This window comes from Oratosquilla oratoria, chromosome 4 (genome assembly GCF_046742065.1).
Source record: "Oratosquilla oratoria isolate Oo_2021 chromosome 4, ASM4674206v1, whole genome shotgun sequence".
NCBI lineage: Eukaryota > Metazoa > Arthropoda > Malacostraca > Stomatopoda > Squillidae > Oratosquilla > Oratosquilla oratoria.
In genome coordinates, this window is record NC_134780.1 from 48,363,961 (window position 1) to 48,383,618 (window position 19,658).

Below are 19,658 nucleotides of genomic sequence, written 5' to 3' on the forward strand. Positions count from 1 at the left end.
ATGTCCCCAATTTTTTTTCTTCTAAAAATTTGTCAGATGTGCTTTACTTTATTCCTTTATATGTTTTTTGGTGAATATTTGGTTTTTAACTATAGGCATACAATATAAGTTCAATAAAGCATAATATTATTGTGTGCTGTAATTGTACTCATAATTTGCGGAATGAACATTTAAAAAAATGGTCTGAAAAGTGGCTAATGAAATTTAACAAGTAAATACAAGGTAATGCACATAGGTAAAAATAACAATAAGTACGATTACAAGTTATTTTGGAAATTCGTTAACAAAAGTGAGTGGTGAATTTTTGGTTTTTAACTTGATTTTTTATTTTTTTATAGGCATACAATATAAGTTCAATAAAGCATAATTGTGTGCTGTAATTGTACTCATAATTTGCGGAATGAAGATTTAAATAAATTACAGCAATGGTCTGAAAAGTGGCTAATGAAATTTAACAAGTAAATGCAAGGTAATGCACATAAGTAAAAATAACAGTAAGTACGATTACAAGTTATTTTGGAAATTCGAACAAAAGTGAGTATTGAAAAAGATCTCGGGCGTATAAGATATTTAATAAAATATCAAATATTATTGTACTTTGTGTTTATATATAGAGATTCTCCTGAATTTAAGGGTTGTTATAAAACCACAATTAACTATGTCCCAAAATGTATAAACAGTTGATAAAAATCAATATTTGTATGATTTTATAGATTTTGCAGATGAAGTTGAACAGTATAAATCCTTTTCCAGAATTTAATATTCTGTCAATTCTAGAATTTCAGTCACTGGAATTGCTTTAAAACTCGCATGTTGTAATCAATTCCTTCAAGAAATTCACGAATATCTTTTCGACTGTTGATGTGATCCAGACACAAGTTCCTCAGACGCAATTGGAGTTGATCATATTTTCTGCGGATTCGTTTAGCGTGGTCTGATTACTTTTGATTTAAAAAATCTGTAGAGGATTGATTATTCCTTTGATCTACCATATTACCATAATCCTGAATGAAAAAGTCCTCTAATGATACTATCCACAGGATTCTATACTCTACATATTGTTTACAATATCATCCTCAAATGTCCTTATCATAATACTTATCATTTGCATAGAGGTATTATGAGTGGTTTAAGAGGTACTTTGGGTGTGGGATTTTGGGCGGTGGTATTATGTCCTGGATTCTTCACACTCACACCATCCAATTTCAACTTTGACATCGTATCTTTCACTCCTTTTCACTATGTCCTTCGCTCAATGCTCTCTATTCTTTTTGCTTCTTCCCTCCCCAGCGTTGGCATTTCGACTATTTTATTCTCAGTCTTTTATTCTTATTATAAATTGCATTCTCCTTTAGTTCCCGACTTAATTCGACTCTTTACTCTGATTTCTGACTTCATTTATAAACGGTATATAGACATTTCGGCCTTGGATGTTTAGGCCAGGATGTTTCGGCCAAATATTTTGGCAAGGGTGTCGAAATAATCCAAGAGACTGATTTATCCTTGCTATCATGTTATAATATCTATCTATTTTTTGTATGATTTCTGTAGAAACAAATAAAATAGATGCAAATATATGCTATTTTTGTGCAATTTTGATAAGAACAAAAGAAATGAAAATGCAAGAAAATATTAATCGTAATTTCATATTTGATATATATGTATTGTTTATCTAACACTTATAAATTATATAAGTTTTATTATAATAGGCAAAAAGATATATGACTGTAATTTGGCCGTTTTTTACATTGTGGCATTATGTCGTGACATTTTGTCTGTGGACATTATACCGTATGGGCTTTTGTCACGGATTTATCACGGTCTGTTTAGAAGAGAGATCAACAAACTACGGCTCAGGAGGTCATTTCATCCGGCTCATCGCCGTGCAGTACATGTCACATTTTTTCTATTTTTTATTTTTCTTAAACATTTTTGCGTATTTATTGTACTGCATAGAGCAAAATGGTTATGTGCTTTTCATTTTTTAAGTTATCTGACCTTGTGTGAACAATTCGGTGACGCCTGATCTTTTACAACACAAAGTATTATTTCCTGTCTACTCTCTAGTCATACTTCATGTCTTCTTATTTTGACCATCATCATTCATTCCATTTCCTCGTTCCACCTGTTGGTATATATATTTTTTCTCGCCAGTTCAAACACCCTCATACCGCATAAATTCTAAAACATCTCTTTTAGTTTTGCTTCAGGCCTACCCCACTTCTCACCTTTTTGTATTTTAATATTAGAAATATTTCTCCTCATTTGATCTTTATAGGCACTTGATACCTATCTTTCACCAGGTTCCAAGTAATATTTTCCCTTCTTCCTTATTGCTCCCATGGTTATTTCTTTTTGTATTTTTCTTCATCAGTAGATAATAACGATTCAATATATTCTTTCTCATCCTTCTCAACACTACTATATGTAGTGGTAAAAATCGACGACAGGTTAAACTAATTTTTATTGTGGGAGAGGTGATTGGAAATCCACTGAGATAGAGGAAACCGGTCAACTGAACAGAATGTTCAGTATGACGGTTTAAAATGATCTGACATGACTGCGTCCGGTTATATAGATTATAGACCCAATGGGTAGTAAAAAATACTATTATGTGAAGTTGCTCATTTGACACCTCGAAAAATTTGGGTCTCTCAAATGGGAATCGCTATTTTGAGACGACACCAATTGTAAACCTGAACGTGGATCCACTTAACACTGCACTTGAGAGGACATTGAAATTAGCCCAGGGGAATAGACGTCACAGTAACCAACTCACAAATGAGATAGACAAAGAGATCCGTGAGGTGTGGGGTAGAGGCATGGATGGTTGAGGAGTAGATACTGGCGATGTAGCGGCGACAATTGCGGAGGCAGCATGGTTGTCTGCCGTAGACGAGGTAATAAAAATCTCAGCAGAGGCGTCAACTCAGCGCTCGCAGAAGTCGGACGTCTCCGCTCCAGCTCACCGCCAATTGCCCCTAGCATCACTACACTCTTGCTCGCGCTTAACTCAACCAACTAACTCAATAGCAACGCCTATTCTCCGTAAGTAAAGAAATATCTCAGGATAAACCCAGACACAAAAGTGCTTAATATCCATTGATACTCAGTGATGTACTTTACTTACACAAACACTTCCGAAATCACGTAATCGCTCTCTGTTTTTAGAGTCGTGCTTTCGTAGAAAAGGGAAAGAACACAATATATTTAGCTGTACCTGCATCTAGGTCACAGTTAACACAAAAGACACTAGCAACAAGCTTCTGACTTGATTAAGTCAATACACAACTACACTGCCCGCTTTCTGTATCCTCTTCTCTTAGTGCCTAACGAAAATTCCTGTCTAGACCGTCTTCTCCGAAGGTGCTTCTGCTCTTTCTATTTTTTTTTCTTTCTCTGGCGTGTCTGATTCTCAAGCGCCCTCATCATGAGAACTAATATCCAAGTGGTTTTTGTGAGAGGCAACTCACGCCCGGATGGCATCTCACTCGTTGACGATGCCAACCGATTGAGCGGTGTGATAGGCAGTGCTCCTGTGCGCTTCGCCCAGACGGAAGGGGCAAATGTCCTCTTCCACTTGATGTATCAGGAAAGTCTCGACGCCTGCTTCGAGAAGAAGACTGTCATTAGGCTGGAGAAGCTGGGATTCTCTCCCCGTAGGGTCACACCCACTTATGCTCATGTTAGAGCGTCCATGCACGTGGGTAGGATGGTCCTTGACTCGCTCGGAGATAAGGACGCCATTCTGCGTGATTTAAGGGAGAGGAACACGGATGTTGTCTTTGTCGACGTCTTCCGGCCTCCGGCCTCTGACATCGTCCGAATCTCTATGAAATCTAGGTCCGACCTTGAGAAGATTCTTAAGGTAGGACTCAAGATTAGTTTCATGTATCTGCCCCCTTCATCAATCAGAGAGGTAAAGAACCTCAAGATCAGGCAATGCCTGATATGTTACTCCCTAAAACACGAATCCCGATCCTATCCCCAACCCAAGCTGACTAGGTGCTCGAAGTGTGCTTGCGATGGACATCAGTATAGGGAATGAGAAGCTGCGAGACTCAAGTGTCTCCTATGTGGTGGAACCCACAGTGCCATCTCCAACTCCTGCCCTCCTCTAATCCTCTGCCTCAAACCAAAACCAAGACCTCCTCCACCCCCTCCTCCCCATCCCAAGGCAAAATTCCTCAACCCCCCACCCCCAAACCCAGAACCCACCCAGGTGTAAAGAGGAGGGCTAGCTCCCCTGCTGCGGCCCCAGACCAGGAGCCTTCTTGCGCCCCCAAGGAGCAGCGGACACAGAGAACGAAGTCCAAGCGTTCTCGACAGGATGCGAGCAAGCCCTCTTCCTGTACCGGAATCCCTAATACGGTCGCATCAATTATCGGCAGCACCTTGGAAAGGGAAGCAGCTGGTAATCTCCAGTGCCCGTCTGGAGACGAAAGATGCAACCAAGCGAGGGATGCTCACGTGCTTGCTCTGAGTATCGTCTATTCGGCAATGCTTATGTCCAAGAACAAGGAGCAGGTGCAGGAGATGCTGTCAACAGCACTCACTCACCTGGGCTTACCTGCCTTCCCCATTCCACCTCACGTCCTAGAGGCTATTCCCTTTGGTCCCAACAACCCATCCTATCCCCACCCAGCCCCTACCCTTCTCACCACCGCTCCCTTTGTTTTTCCTTCCGTTTCCACCCCATCTCCCTCCACACCCCCTCCCTCTGATTCCTCCACCTCCTCCTCCACCTGCCCCAAGAAGGCTGCGCAAGAACCTAACCTAAGGCAATCACGCCCCAAGTCCAGGGCATCCAGACTCGAATCCTACCAATGTAGCAACCGCTCACGCTCCCCAATCCTAAGCCCTCGTTCCTCCTCGTCAGGGGCAACCAAATCCTCCTCCGGGCTCCTGCGCCGCGTGGCCATACCACGAGCCAGCTCGACTGGGAGGCCTAAGTTGAACCTGACTAAGCTCACAAAGGAGACGCTGCGGGACACAATCCCCTTCACCAGCACTACTCCAGACACTGTCTAGTCTAACGATAGTGCATCCTCCTCCTCCTTCGGCAGCGAAGTGCTAACCCTTCAAGCCCCTAAGGCCAACTAAACTTCCTCTCAAAACTCCCTCCAGTTAGTAGGACTCAATGAAGCCAACTATTCCTATGGATAGATTGGATTTACGTGTGTTCTATCAGAACGTCCGTCACTGGACCCCACAAAGGACCAGCACCTTGTTAGAGATTGCCAGACACGGTCCTGATGTCATTTGTTTGACTTCGATGAGTGATCCAGCCCCCGACTCTCTTCCCAGGATTCAAGGCTTCAACACTTGGAGTCGGAGTCTTGCTTTGCACTCGGGCGTCTGTATTTTAGCCAGGAAGTCCCTTCAGGTAACTATACCTGATCAATTTCACTATGAGCAGATGCTCGCGATCAAGTTGAGCACCATTCGCGGTCCCATCCTCCTCTGTACCCTCTACCGCCCTCCCCGTATTCCCTTCCTCCCCTTTGTTGACATTGCCAAGGTGATGTCATACAAAGTCCCAACCTTCTTCATTGGCGACTTCAACTGCAGGCATGCTGCTTGGAGCCCTGGAACGTACAACAGCAGATCAGTGAGTCGGCAACTGCACTCTCTTACTATACTTCACTGGCTGAAGTTCCTAGGTCCGGACTTTCCCACATTCATAGGTCATGGATTGCAGGGTAAGCCCGACCTGGTGTTCTCCAACAGCCGAGCTTTCTTCCTCAACTCTACTATCTCACCCGGTGCCCCCACCCTCTCAGACCGCATACCCTTAATCCTTCGCATCTCCACCTCATCCATCCTTATCCCAAGTGAGCCTCGGTTACGTTACAGTCAGGCCGACTGGGAAGGTTTCAAAAACACTCTCACGACATACACCAACACAAACATGAACAACGCTCCACATGCGGCGATAGAGCAGGAATGGCGCTCACTTACAAAGTTTGTCAAAAACACTGTAAAAAAGCACATTCCTAGTACAAAGCACCGAAAGGTTGCCACGTTCACCGCTTCTATGCGCACTAACAGACTACGCATTGCACTACAGAACAGAGTTACAGATCTATTTCAAGCACCCCTGGAGGCCCGTGTCGCCATCCTACGAGACATGCACTGGCTACAGAGTAGCCTGAGGAAGTCCCTCTACATCGATTCACATCGTGAGGAGCAACTGAGGGCCTCGCTCTCCGGCGCCTGTGAGACGGCCCTTCCAAGTTCTGGAGGACCCTCAAACGTCAGCTGGAGGAGTGCTCTGTGCCTCCACCCAAGGTCATCAACCATCTTAACCACTCTGCACACTCCCCCCAACACCAAGCTGACCTTCTGGCGTCAGCATGGAGTGAGAACTTTAAACCCCATCCTGTGCAAGGACCACATTGCTTTAGCACCTTGCACAGTGTTAACTCCTTCATGAACAGATGTAGTGACCTCATTCCTGACGAGACTGTTGATCTCTTTCAGTTAGATGAAGATGATCCCCTTATCTGCCCCATCGTTTTGGAGGAGGTAAAGGGGGTTATATCGGCTTTAAAACTAAAATCCCCTGGCCCCTCAGGCATCGATGCACACATACTCAAACGTATGCCAGACAACATAATCTCACACATGACGACACTATACAATAGTTCACTAGCCTCTGGGTACTTCCCACAACTATTCAAGGCCTCCCACACCATCCTCATTCCTAAACCCCAGAAACCCGCCTCCGCCCCCCTTTCATACCGGCCGATCTCCCTTCTGGAGTACTTTGGTAAGGTGTTTGAGCACGTCCTATGCCGCTGCCTGACCGTGTACCTAGAGACTGAGAATGTACTGAGGGATTGCCAATTTGGTTTTCGGCCGGGGCGCGGTGCAGGCGACGTAATATCCATGATCACTCAATGGGTTCAAAGACCGCCAGACAGTCGCCCTGGTAAGGCCATTTTGGTTTGTAAGGATGTGGAGAAGGCATTCGATACTGTCTGGCATGAAGGCCTTAAGTACAAATTGTATCACAATTTCGACTTTGCCCTGCCGTTCACAAAGTTGCTCTGCAACTACCTGGACGACAGGACAATAAGAATAAATTGGCGGGTCTGTCTGTCCCAACCTTTTGTGCCGAAGGCTGGAGTAGGCCTACTGCAAGGGTCAGTCATTGTCCCCACTCTGTACAATCTATATACGAATGACCTGCCAGAGCCAGCTTATCCACGCAACCAGGCTCTAACTCTTTCGTATGCGGACGACAGTAACCACATCAGCAGACACAAAACGCTGCAGGGAGCGTTACATGTAATGCAAAACATCCTAGACGGGGCACACGCGTGGGAGCAACAGTGGCGCATAAGATCAACGTGTTGAAATGCAATGCTGTATACTTCTACTGCAAGCGAACCAACAGAACAATCACAAACACTCCTCTTAAAATAAACTACACAAACATCCCAGTGAAGGACCATACCTGTGTGCTGGGTAGCACACTTGATATTGACCTTACCTGGACCCCACACTTCCGCAAGCAGGGAGCGAAGGCTAGGGCTGTGCTGGGAGAGCTAAGATGCTTCAAAACTGCAACACTGACCACCAAACGTCGATTGTACCTAGCTCTCGTCAGACCGATTCTGTGCCAGTCCCCGGGACTAAGCCAGCTGACATGTCCCACTAATAATTACGAGCATCAGACGGTTCAGAATACCGCTGTCAAGTTCATCACGGGTTCGCGATGGAGCGACTTCAGAACCACTGAGTCTCTACACCAAATTTCCAACATACGTCCACTCAACCAACACAAACACAAGCTTCACTCAAGACACCTAGAAAAACTGCACGACAGACACAGACACCTGATACAACACATTACACCTAGACCACACCGTACAGACTATCTGTCAGCTCCGCCCGTCCCACGTGCGGTGTACACGATAAGACGTGTATAACCGTATCTATTAATAATACACCCCTTCACCAGCTTTGACTGGTGATAGCAATAATGATGAAATAATAATAATGATAGTATTAATAATATTGCATGTAGCCCAATAACTGACAGGCTACAAGCATACACAACTCAAACCCAACCTGGGGAAAAACAGGAGAGCTCATGCCTTACCTGGGGCTAATCAGGAACACGCTCTACACGCGGGAAGTGAACTCTACTCACTTCCCGTAAGATACATACACACACACCTCTCACGAACATAGCCACGACCCACGCACAAACATCTACACTTACTTTTTCTTCGACTAAAATTCGCTTCCTTTCGAACTTTCTCTTATACTACATCTCCTCATTTCATTTTACCTCCCACTAAAGATTTTTCCGTTTTTCCACCTTTCTCTCCTACTACGCCTCCTACCATTTTCTGAACTTTTGGTGATTGTAATCTGTTGTTAATCCCTGCGTCGTCGCCGCCGTCCAAGCTCCCAGTCCATTTCTCCCGAGCCACGACCACCAGCAGCCCTTAATCGCTCGCTAATTCGCCCGGTGGCAATAGCCCTCTTTTATACACTACTATCTTTTCATTTTCTTACAGACATTCTTCCCCTCCCACAAAAAACTGATCCCGCGCAAGCGGGTGGTCTTTCCTAGGAATTCAGAATTCAGTAGTGGGGGCGAAGGTGACTTAGGTGAAAGAGAAGGGGAGGGCGGTGTTGAAAGGGACGTGCCATGGCGCGAAGTCTGCTTACTGAAAGGCAGCATTTATGGGCATCCAAATGGAGTAATGTCTGTTTACAGATATTTTGTCTGCCGAATCCTAAGAAAAAAAAAAAAAAAACTTCAAACTGAAACCCGGGGAAAATCTAGGGTAAACTTACTCACTACGATAAATATAACAAAATAAAAAATATAATGAAAGGTGTACAGAGAAACTCAAAGTTGATAAAACGCCAGGGCCTGACGGTTGACATCCAAGAATCTTAAAGAAAATGAAAAATGAGATTGTTGTTCTATTAGAAATTATTTTCAAGAAATCCATCATATCCAGAGATGCCCCAAGAGAATGGAAGCTAGCTAACGTTACTACAACATTCAAAAGAGGTAACAAAAGGAAACCAGATAACTACAGGTATATAAGCTTGACTTCAATCGTACGATAAATGATGGAAAGTATCACCAGAGATGCTATCGAACATCATTTAGAAAGTAACTGTTTAATAAATGATAGCCAGCATGGCTTCAGACGAAAACGTTCTTGCGTGACTAACTTACTGGAATTCTACAACACAGTCATTTCGGATTATGATAAAAGAAACAATATAAATTTGATATATCTAGAACTGTCAAAAGCTTTTGACACCGTCCCCCGCGAAAGTCTACTTATTAAATTAGATTCATATGGAATAAGTGGTAGCCTGTTAAGTTGGGCTAGTAATTGTTTGAATGATCGAAAACAGTGTTGTTCTAAATAGCAAAACTTCTATATGGAAAAATGTTACGAGTGGAGTTCCTAAGGGATCCGTTCTTGGGCCACTTCTACACGGACTAAAATCTATTGTCTCCAAATTTGCTGATGATACAAAGCTGTGCGGAATGACAAATTATCGCTTAAATCAATTAGATATCCAATAAGATTTAAATAAATTACATTGGTCTGAAAAGTGGCTAATGAAATTTAACACAAGTTCAAGGTTATGCACATAGGTAAAAATAACGGTAAGTACGACTTCAAGTTATTTAGAAATTCGTTAACAAAGTGGATAGTGAAAAGGATCTCGGCGTATTTATCAGTAACGATCTTAAATTATTTAAGCAGTGTATTTCAGCCGCTGAGAAAGCAAATGATATTCTAGGACTGATTGCGCAATCTTTTGACTTCAAAAGAGTAAAATACATGATACATTTATATTCTTATTATATATATGTATATATAGCTATATATATATATATATATATATCTATCTATCTATCTATCTATCTATCTATCTATCTATCTATCTATCTATCTATATATATATATATATATATATATATACATATATATATATATATATATATATATATATATATATATATATATACAGTATATATATATATATATATATATGTATATAAATTGTACATATCAGTCATCGGCAGTTTGAGTCTACTGCTGAACTAAAGCTTGCCCCAGTTTCTTCCAAGAGTTGCCACAACCGTGCCAACTTCGGCCTCATAATTCCTGGACAGCTTTTTATATCTTCTTTCCATCTTCTTTCTGGTTTTCTTCCACGCTTGCCATCCCACGGTCTCTAGTCACTGACACACTTGCTACATACCTCTTCTTTTCTGGCTAGCTGCCATGACCAACCCCTATCCTACTCCTCTATTGCGTCTGCAATATCTTTCACTTCGATCTGCTCTCTTATTCTACATATTTTCTGTCTTTCAGTAATATTACTATTATTGTATTCGATTCTGTCTAATTTGTTTATGCTATACAGTGCTTATAAGCTTTGCGCTTTGGACAAACAAGTACCCAACCTCTCTAGATTATTTTTTATTTACCAAATGCTTTCCAATCCATTGCGATAGAATTGTAGTCGATTTTGTTATTTTGTCCAAATATTTTTGCTTTTGAACTTTTTGAAGAATTTCACAGTTGATTATGATTTCTTTATGATTATGTAAAACATTATTTTGATTTTACTCTTATCTTGAAACCTACTTCACTAAACATATCTTACAAGTCATCTATTCTTTCTAAAACTAGCTGGTCTTTCTTTTGATAAGAAATTATAGGCGCTCTAATATTATATCACTCCGCGAGTGTATTAAGACTCTCTAGTTCTATGTGGTTTCTAGAAATTTCTTTACTAGATTCTGCGTGTTTTGCAACATGAAAAGAAGTTCTATTTTCGCACATTAACTTTGGCTTTTACAAACTTCTTGTGCTGAAGACGGGACTCGTCCCTTGCTTGTATGAAACATATAATCTTAGCCATGAAATATCTTAAAGTATGTCAAGTATCTGAATTTTATTGCCGAAGGACTAAGGCATACCTGTTATATAGAAAGAACTATTCCTGTAGATAATAAATTACTTCTGGAGGGTGCAAAACAAAAAGAGAATTTAATAAAAAGAAAGAAGAGTTTTATGGGAGGCACTAAAGGTATAGAACTTTTCAGTCTGGTAAAATTATGACTTTTGTTGTTGTCAAGCCAGTATATCTTATTCATTTTAAAACCTTGCATTTAGACAGAAAGGTTAAAACCTCAACACATTACAAGAAAATATGTAATATGCAGCTTTCCTTTGATGGTGATTGCATCACTAATAGTAATACTGGATAAAAATATAAAAGTAAAGGAAGAACGGAGTAAAGAAATGGGTGAAAATAGGATTAGAAAACTAAGAGATTGGAGATAGAAACATAATAGGGAAAATAAAAAAGCAAAGAGTTGGAATGAGACACGGAAATTTAATAGGATTATGGGAAAAGGATGAACTGGAGTAAAGTAACATAAGAATGAGAAAGAGTTAATGTTTGGGGAGGATTAGAGATAAGAAGAAAGAGAAGAGGGGGAAAGGATCGAAGGAACAGGAAAAGAAAAGAAGGAGGATGAAGAGAACAATGAAGAAGAGGAGGACGGGGGGAAAGGGGAGAGGGTGAAGGAGGAATTTTTGGTAGAGAAGGATGAATGACCCCCAAACTGAATCAAGGTCAAAATTATACCAGTTTATGAGTACAGTGCCGGACCAGATACGAATATAAAGTCTATATAATATAAATTCAATACCTATGTAATATAAATTTTATACATATTAATGATTTCCTTTTTTTTTTTAATGTACCATGCAATATGTTCTAGGTATCACACCCAATCAGAATAAAGAATCAAATCAAAGTATAAACATGTGTACATTTTCACAGTTCAAGCATCATATGTCTTTCTCTGTATTGAATAAAATTGTAAGGCGTTAGTGAAGTTAAATCGAAGAAATGCCTCACAATATCAAACACGATTTTATTCAGTCACTTCAAGCAAACTATTTACATCTTTCATTCTGAATAATTATATGATGCACATACATTTGTCTGAAACGAACACAAAAAAAATATCGTACGTTTCTCTAAAGAAAAAAAATACCTCATCTTTTTGTAAAAAAAAAAAAAAAAAAAAAAAAAAAAAATTAATGCTAAGGAAGAATGAGGCACATAATACACTTCCCGAAGCTCCCATTGCTACTCTGTGCATATGGACAATCAAGGCAATCTCCATTCATTGATAACTAAGAAAAGATTCAATAGAATGGAAGAGATAATGTCACGTATCACAAAATCACCCATCACCGCCAGTCTGGGAGGATTCCTAGGCTAAATGTGTTTAATTTATATTGAAGCGTTATTATTTTCGCCGCAATTTCATTGACCGTTTTATTCAGGTTTAAAGGAACCTTATTGACAACAAAAAGACCGAACCTACATCAGGTCTCCCTTGTTACGTTTTATTGCATTTGTTATAATTCTAAATGTCAATAGGCGGTTTTCTTCAGCTGAGGGGATAAATACTCTTCACAGTTACAGGTCTGATAGAAATACTGAACTCCATCACTCGTTTCGTGGACAAGTAGGATTACTACCTAGTGTTGATAGTATTCTCAAACCACACGAACTGGCTCAACGGATTGAAAACTTAGGGAAATGAGTCAGACCAAATAATTATCTTTCTTACCTCTTCAAATGAATTCTTGTGCTTTGTGAAAGCTAATGCTTGACATTTTTATTCAACTGATAGTTTCACCTCAGGTTAAATTGGTCAAGGTTATGTTGAATCATATCTTTAATTAAATGAATAAGCACGTAGGAGACAGACAAAACACGAGGAAAATTCTGAACAAAATGTTAAAAGATGCCATTATATTGCATTCAGTATGTTCACTTTGCAAAGTGCATTTTACGAATAGCAGGCTTCACGGCGCGGGTTCCTGACACATATACACCTTTTGTTGAATGCCACACAGATTCCGCACATTGCGTGGTTCGCATAGCAAATGAAATAAGGAGTAAAGAATATTTTTCTTGCTGTAAATTTTCATGTGCGCATGGCATCCTACCAGGAGCTGCAAGAAGACATGAAGTGTACAATTTGTGATATGGGGCTATTCTGGTGAAAGATCACATGTTCAGGGTGGCAATGCTCAAGTGTATATCTTTTTCCGTTATAAATATAAGGTTTTCTTCGGATAAGATGACACCTCTTGCTACCACAGGTCAAACCTATTTGGTAACTAATAAACCTCATCTGGGAAAGTTACAGTCTTCTATGATATACTGTTAGACCATTTTATTAGATTAAGAAATCTTTCCAGAAGTTTTCTTACTAATAATGAGTACATTAGGTGAATATGAACCATGTACAGTAAGTCATTATTCGTCCACGCTCGATCATCGAATATAAATGCCGGCTGTCATACGTAACATGCCTTCTGTAGTATGTATTCTGTAACACATACTTTGACGCGGTACACTTGTGTAGTACATTTTTGATGGGAGGAATGGAGTTTGTAGTAACTTACTGCAACAAATTACGTTCTACCACCGCCGGGCGCGAGGAATTGATTGTAAAGTATGTATTATTTAGAGGTGGGCACATTGAGTACATATCTTGCGCGGGTTTAGTGAAATTTTACGTAATGACAGTAAGTAATTTGCTGTTATTCAATTGAGATTTATGTCCTTATTTTTATGGACCCTTTTATTCGATTTATATACTTGATCATTTACATATATATTTTATTAGATTTATGTTTGAGATCACCAAGGTAAAATATATGGTCGTATTCTATGCTTCAGAAAAGGTATTTGGCTAGCTTCTACCATGATGTTATTTGTTTGCTTATTTATAAAGTCAGCTGGTATGTAAATGATAACTTGTTATGATACTGACCACTATATACATTATGAAAGCAATACAAAAGGTTGTATATGCATTACATAATACTATTCTATTAATTAATTCTAAACAAAAATATGCAATTTTGATTATTATTGTTATTTTCAATTGAAATTTAGTTTCTCATATAGGATATGGAAGCATTGCAATTAGCTGTGCTAATGGTAAAACTTATTCATGGATCTTTGTCGTTGATCTAGTTGGCAGTCAAGATAAATCTTGGCCATATTATTCCTTTAAACTATAGAATAGTTATCAATTTTGATAGAAAATTTATCATAATAGAACAAACTAATTAGAAAATCTACACCAGTATATTCAGGAACTCGTGGTAAGGTAAGTTATTATTTTCATCCAAACATAATCTCGTTCATCTCATTTTCTGATAAGTTAAAAAATGAGCCTTAAAGAGACAACGGATAATCTATTTGGAATACAGAACTAGAAAAGTGATCAGATGTACTTATATATATATATATATACATATATATATATATATATATATATATATATATATATATATATATATATATATATATATACACTGAATTGAACACTACAGCACTTTCACAGTTATTAATTTTCTTTTTAAGATTTTCAAGTTTCCTCACTAAAGTTTTAATATTGAGAGGATGAGCGGAAACGAACTTTCCAAAGAGAACTTTGGAAAGTTCGTTTCCGCTCATCCTCCCAATATTAGAACTTTAGTGAGGAAACTTGAAAATATTAAGAAGAAAACTGATAACTGTGAAAATGCTGTGGTGTTCAGTTCAGTGTGTATAAAAGAAAACCTGTGCCCTAAGTATATATATATATATATATATAGAGCAAACAACCGACAAGACTATAGCGTGAAAAAGGCTTCCGCGTAGTTTTTGCCTGTGTGACCTGGTTCATGCAAATGTCTGATAACACATTCCGGGTGTATTGAGTAATATATAATGTATACACTCTGATTTATTATACAACATCACTATCCACTGCTAGTCTTAGGTTTCAGAATCCTTAGGAAAATCTCTAAATAAGTTTCTTTTTCGGGAAGCGTTCGTATCTAACTGAATTTTTTTTTTCATTTTGCACTTGTTTTGTGAATGTTGTTTTAAAAGTTGAAATGGATCCAAATACTCCGTATGTGTTTTTTATGAATGTTCCAATTTAATCGAAGAAAAACATGAAATTCTAATCAAAATGTAATTGAATCTCTATTCTAAACTTGAACAAATCTCTCAGTAAGGAAAAAGAGAAAGAAAAAACATATAATTTCTAATGACAACATATGATATAACCATAAATGTATCTAACACAAGGACACTATCTTAATATCTTAAATATACAAATAGGACTCAGGATTACCTCAAGTTTTACATCTTTATGTAGTTATTCAACAGCTGAGCTTATTTCAAGGTTCTGACCTGTCGCAGCCAGTGATGATTTCTGGTATTTGTCTGAAACATCCACTGCTGCATTGGCTGTCTGAGTTTGTGGGGCTGAAGTGGGACTGAAGTGATAGGGTTGGCTGAAGCTTAGTTTTATCAGTCATGTCTCTGCTGAATTGAAGATGAAGGGGCCGCACATCCAGATGGAGATTAAGGGTGGTGACGTGACTGAAGCTGGATGATACGAAAATAACACTGTTGTCAATCTTACAGTACCACCACGAGCAGGTACCCGTTGTTTATCCCTCATTCTTGGTATTGACAAGAATGTCTTTACATATTCTTTTCTTCCGTTATATTACATTGTATCTCAGATGTAGTTAGAAAGGTATGCAGTCTTTTCTTTCCTGAATTATCAGTCTTCTCTTGATATGCTAAGTTTAATTCTCGCAATAGTTTTGACAAAAAAATACTATGTAATTTCACATGCGACAAAAATAAGTATAACAGGTAGTTAGAATCTGACACCGGGGGAAAAGTGTATTTTCCTTTGCGTACGTAGAACGATGTCATGGACTGAAAATGATACAAGTAAACTAGAAAGTGTTTGTTAAACGATATATACGCTGCCAAATACAATAAAGGCGTCAGTGAACAGATCTAGGAAGTCATACTAGTTTAAGAGTAACTATTTTATTTTTCTCAGTGGCCCTGGCTTTTATAATATCTTTGATATCTATAATGTAATGTTTATGGTATCTGCACATATCTGTGACTAACAACTATGTGTTCCAGTGTCCTGCTGACAACACTTTTCATTTCAAGTACAGTAAAGTTTAGAATAGAGATTCAATCACATTTTCATTGGAATGTCATGTTTTTCTTTTATTAAACTGGAATATTCATAAGAAACACGTGCGCATTATTAAGATTTATTTAAACTCTTAAAACAACATTCACCAAACAAGTGAAAGGTAAAAAAAAATCAAAACCGGTTAGATACGAACACTTTCTGAAAAAAAAGAACTTATTTGGGAATTTTCCTAAGGGCCCTGAAACCTAAGACTGACAGTGGATGGTGGTATTGTATAATAAATCAGAGTGTATACATTATATATTACTCAGTACAACAGGAATGTATTATCAGAGGTTTTACTTGTTCCAAATATAATTATTGTGTTTTCTAGATCATTTTCATAGAGGCCGTGAAACCTGTCAACCTTCTTTGTCCGAAGGTTACACGTGGACGAAATACAAAGTCAACTACTAACTACCAAAACAACAAATAATTAATTTACGGATGTCAAAATAAAATGTTAACTTGTCCCAGGGCGTGAAGAGTACAAGAGATGTGTAATTATTCATGCAGGAACGGGAATACACAATTGTTTACATTGTTTCCTGCCTTGATTATAATTACGTTGGCTAACAATAAGACTTTGCTCTTGTATAATAGAGGTAATGAGCAGAAATCCCTCAAATTCTTAGGATGTTGATAACATTTAAACATTGTTACATGCCATAACAAGTTAACATGTTGTCTTACTTGACTGATAGAAAAAAAAAATAAAGTCATACGTGATTTGACTGATTTGTATATTGTTATAATAAGACATTCCAAAGAAATATTTCAGCAATTTCTTCAAAATGAGTAGATAAACTGTGAAAATATTCTAATACTGAAAGGTTCTATAAAATTTGTACTGATTTATTTTTAGAATTAATGATGTAAGAATCATTCAATCCCGTGGGCTTCTTTTATATTCTTTTACGCTACTCAATAAAAGATATCTGTTGTATGAAATCTTCGAACGAAGTTTATCGGAAACTTCATTGGAGTAAAATGATGTTGTTGCGGCGTCTTCAGGGATTACAGAAGTGGAATCCAGATATAGACGGTATGAAGAACTATGTGGATATCTCTCCCAGGTGAAACCAATTTTTTTTTTGCATTACAATACGGTATTAACGTCTTTGCAATATATATATATATATATATATATATATATATATATATATATATGTGTGTGTGTGTGTGTGTGTGTGTGTGTGTGTGTGTGTGTGTGTGTGTGTGTGTGTGTGTACACTTTAAACCCACTATCGGAGAAATAATATCAGAACTACAGGAAAACTGTATATTTCGACTACTATCTGCAGTCCTCTTCAGCAGAATGTAGCACATAGTAGTCGAAATATACAGTTTTCCTGTATTTCTGATATCATTCCTCCGATAGTGGGTTTCAATTGTACATTTACAAATGTGTTATGATATTACAGTTTTCCATATACATTCTTAAGAATTGCATATATACATATTCATTTGTTGTTTATCTATATACTCGTATATTTACTCATAAGAATACGCCCCGACAAATGGTTATTGAAAGTTATGTCTTGTGGGATACTAGTAATGTCACAGTTATGTACGAAAGATCTCGTTCTTCATGTATTCCTAGCTCCTACACATGTCTCTGAATAATGTGTATAGAGAATATGTAACTTCGCTTTTATGCCTTTGATGTCATGTGACTCATCCTAAATCTAAAGATGTTTTGTTGAGAGACAACTGTAATCACATAAACGTGTGTCTTTTAGTCTTCAAAAAGACAGAATATAAAAGAGTGGCCTTTCAGAACATTCTACAGAAGCAATGCTTTTATCTAATATTACGTGCGTGACCTCTTCTGTGCAATAATACAATAGAATATATCCACCTTGCATGATTTCTGGCTAACTCGATACTGTTTTCTTTTGTTTTATTGTTTTTTTCTTAATGCAAGGTCAACCATCACTATTATTGTTTCGGTGCTTAGGGTAGAGGTTCTCTCGATACCACCATAGATCAACATTGGAACCGAAACTGATGCTGTTGCGTTTTTGTTTTCCCTTTTTACATCTTATTTCTTCTTCTACTTCTTCTCCTTATTTTCTTACCCCATTGTTTTCTCTCTTCTTTACTTGGGTCCTTTTTTACCACACTTCGTATAAACATTTTACGTAATGTTCATATATAAGGCGTAGTAATATAGTGTGTAGTCTATTTGAATGTGATTTCTATTCTCTCATGTGCGGATTTTGCATACGATCTCGCATTTCCTAACGTGAGCACTATGTGTGCAATTTCACGAATTATCTAGCTTGCATACTATGATCATGGAGAATACGAAGACGGGATAAAGAGACAGAATGTTGAGGTGGAAATTTTGCTCGCCGTCAAATCCGAAACTATTAGTGTTGATTTTCTTTACGTTAAAGGCATTTTAATTGTCTTATTTTTGTTTGTTTGCTTGCTTGCTTATTTCACTGACTGGTTATTTGTCTAATTAATTTATTGAGTGACTGATTTATTGATTGATTGATTGCTTGATACTAGGACATAGAAATCTGAAACCTGGACTTTGAACGCAAGATGCTCACTTAGACACAAGTTCAGATATAGAAGCCAAAGATAATCGTAAACTCGTACCTAGACCGTCTGGAAGCGTATCCGGCTAGTGTAGACTCGAACTCCGATAACTTAGATTTGACCTCAGTGTTGAATTTGGATGTTCAAATACACCACTGATCTTTGATGACTATTGGTTCCAGCAAATCGAGGACATAGGTCAAAGATGACTGATTTCCTGCAGTTAAACAATTCTTAACATATGCTTCCTTTTTATAGTGAAAATATACGTGTTTTGTTCCGATTGGGAAGCAGAACAAGAATAGTGGGTTAACGATGTTAACGAGAGAAGGTACAAGAACGGAAATGATGAGAAGAAATCTTCATTGTGCTACTTGAGGCTATGTTCATTTGCAGGTCGATGTTTCTCATAACATTTCTCATATTGTTATTTTTCAATTCCTTCATTTCATCCCCTGATGTTTCTTGCTTTTCTGAAAGTAATCTCACCGTAAAATACGCGAAGAAATTAGATTTGGGTCGCGTAGCTCGATGGATTTTTTTTTCTAGGCAACCATTTCTGAGACGCCACGCTACCGCCTACACTTTAAGATTCCTTGCAACATACTTCGATAGCTTCTCTAGTCATTCATCATTCATCAGCCACAGGCAAATATCTTGGAGTTTTTATACCCATTGTGGATTGAAGGTAACACGCAGGTTGAGAAGGGTTCGTGATTCACTGGAGGCATAAAAACAGATCGGGTTTCATTAAAAAAGTCATGTTGCAGAGTGCAACTTATAACATATGAACACGACAGACAAGGGGCACTACCTACACCTAAATGATATTGTCTGGCAATAGATGAAACAAAATCTATCAATGAGATCATTAAGCAGAAGGGTATTCAAAACAGTCCTAACTCCTTGAAGGTAGGGTCTTACAAACAAGTGAATAACACTGACTGGAGCAAATAAGTCAGAATCTGTCACGGATGATGTCTGACCCGAGGGTTTAAGC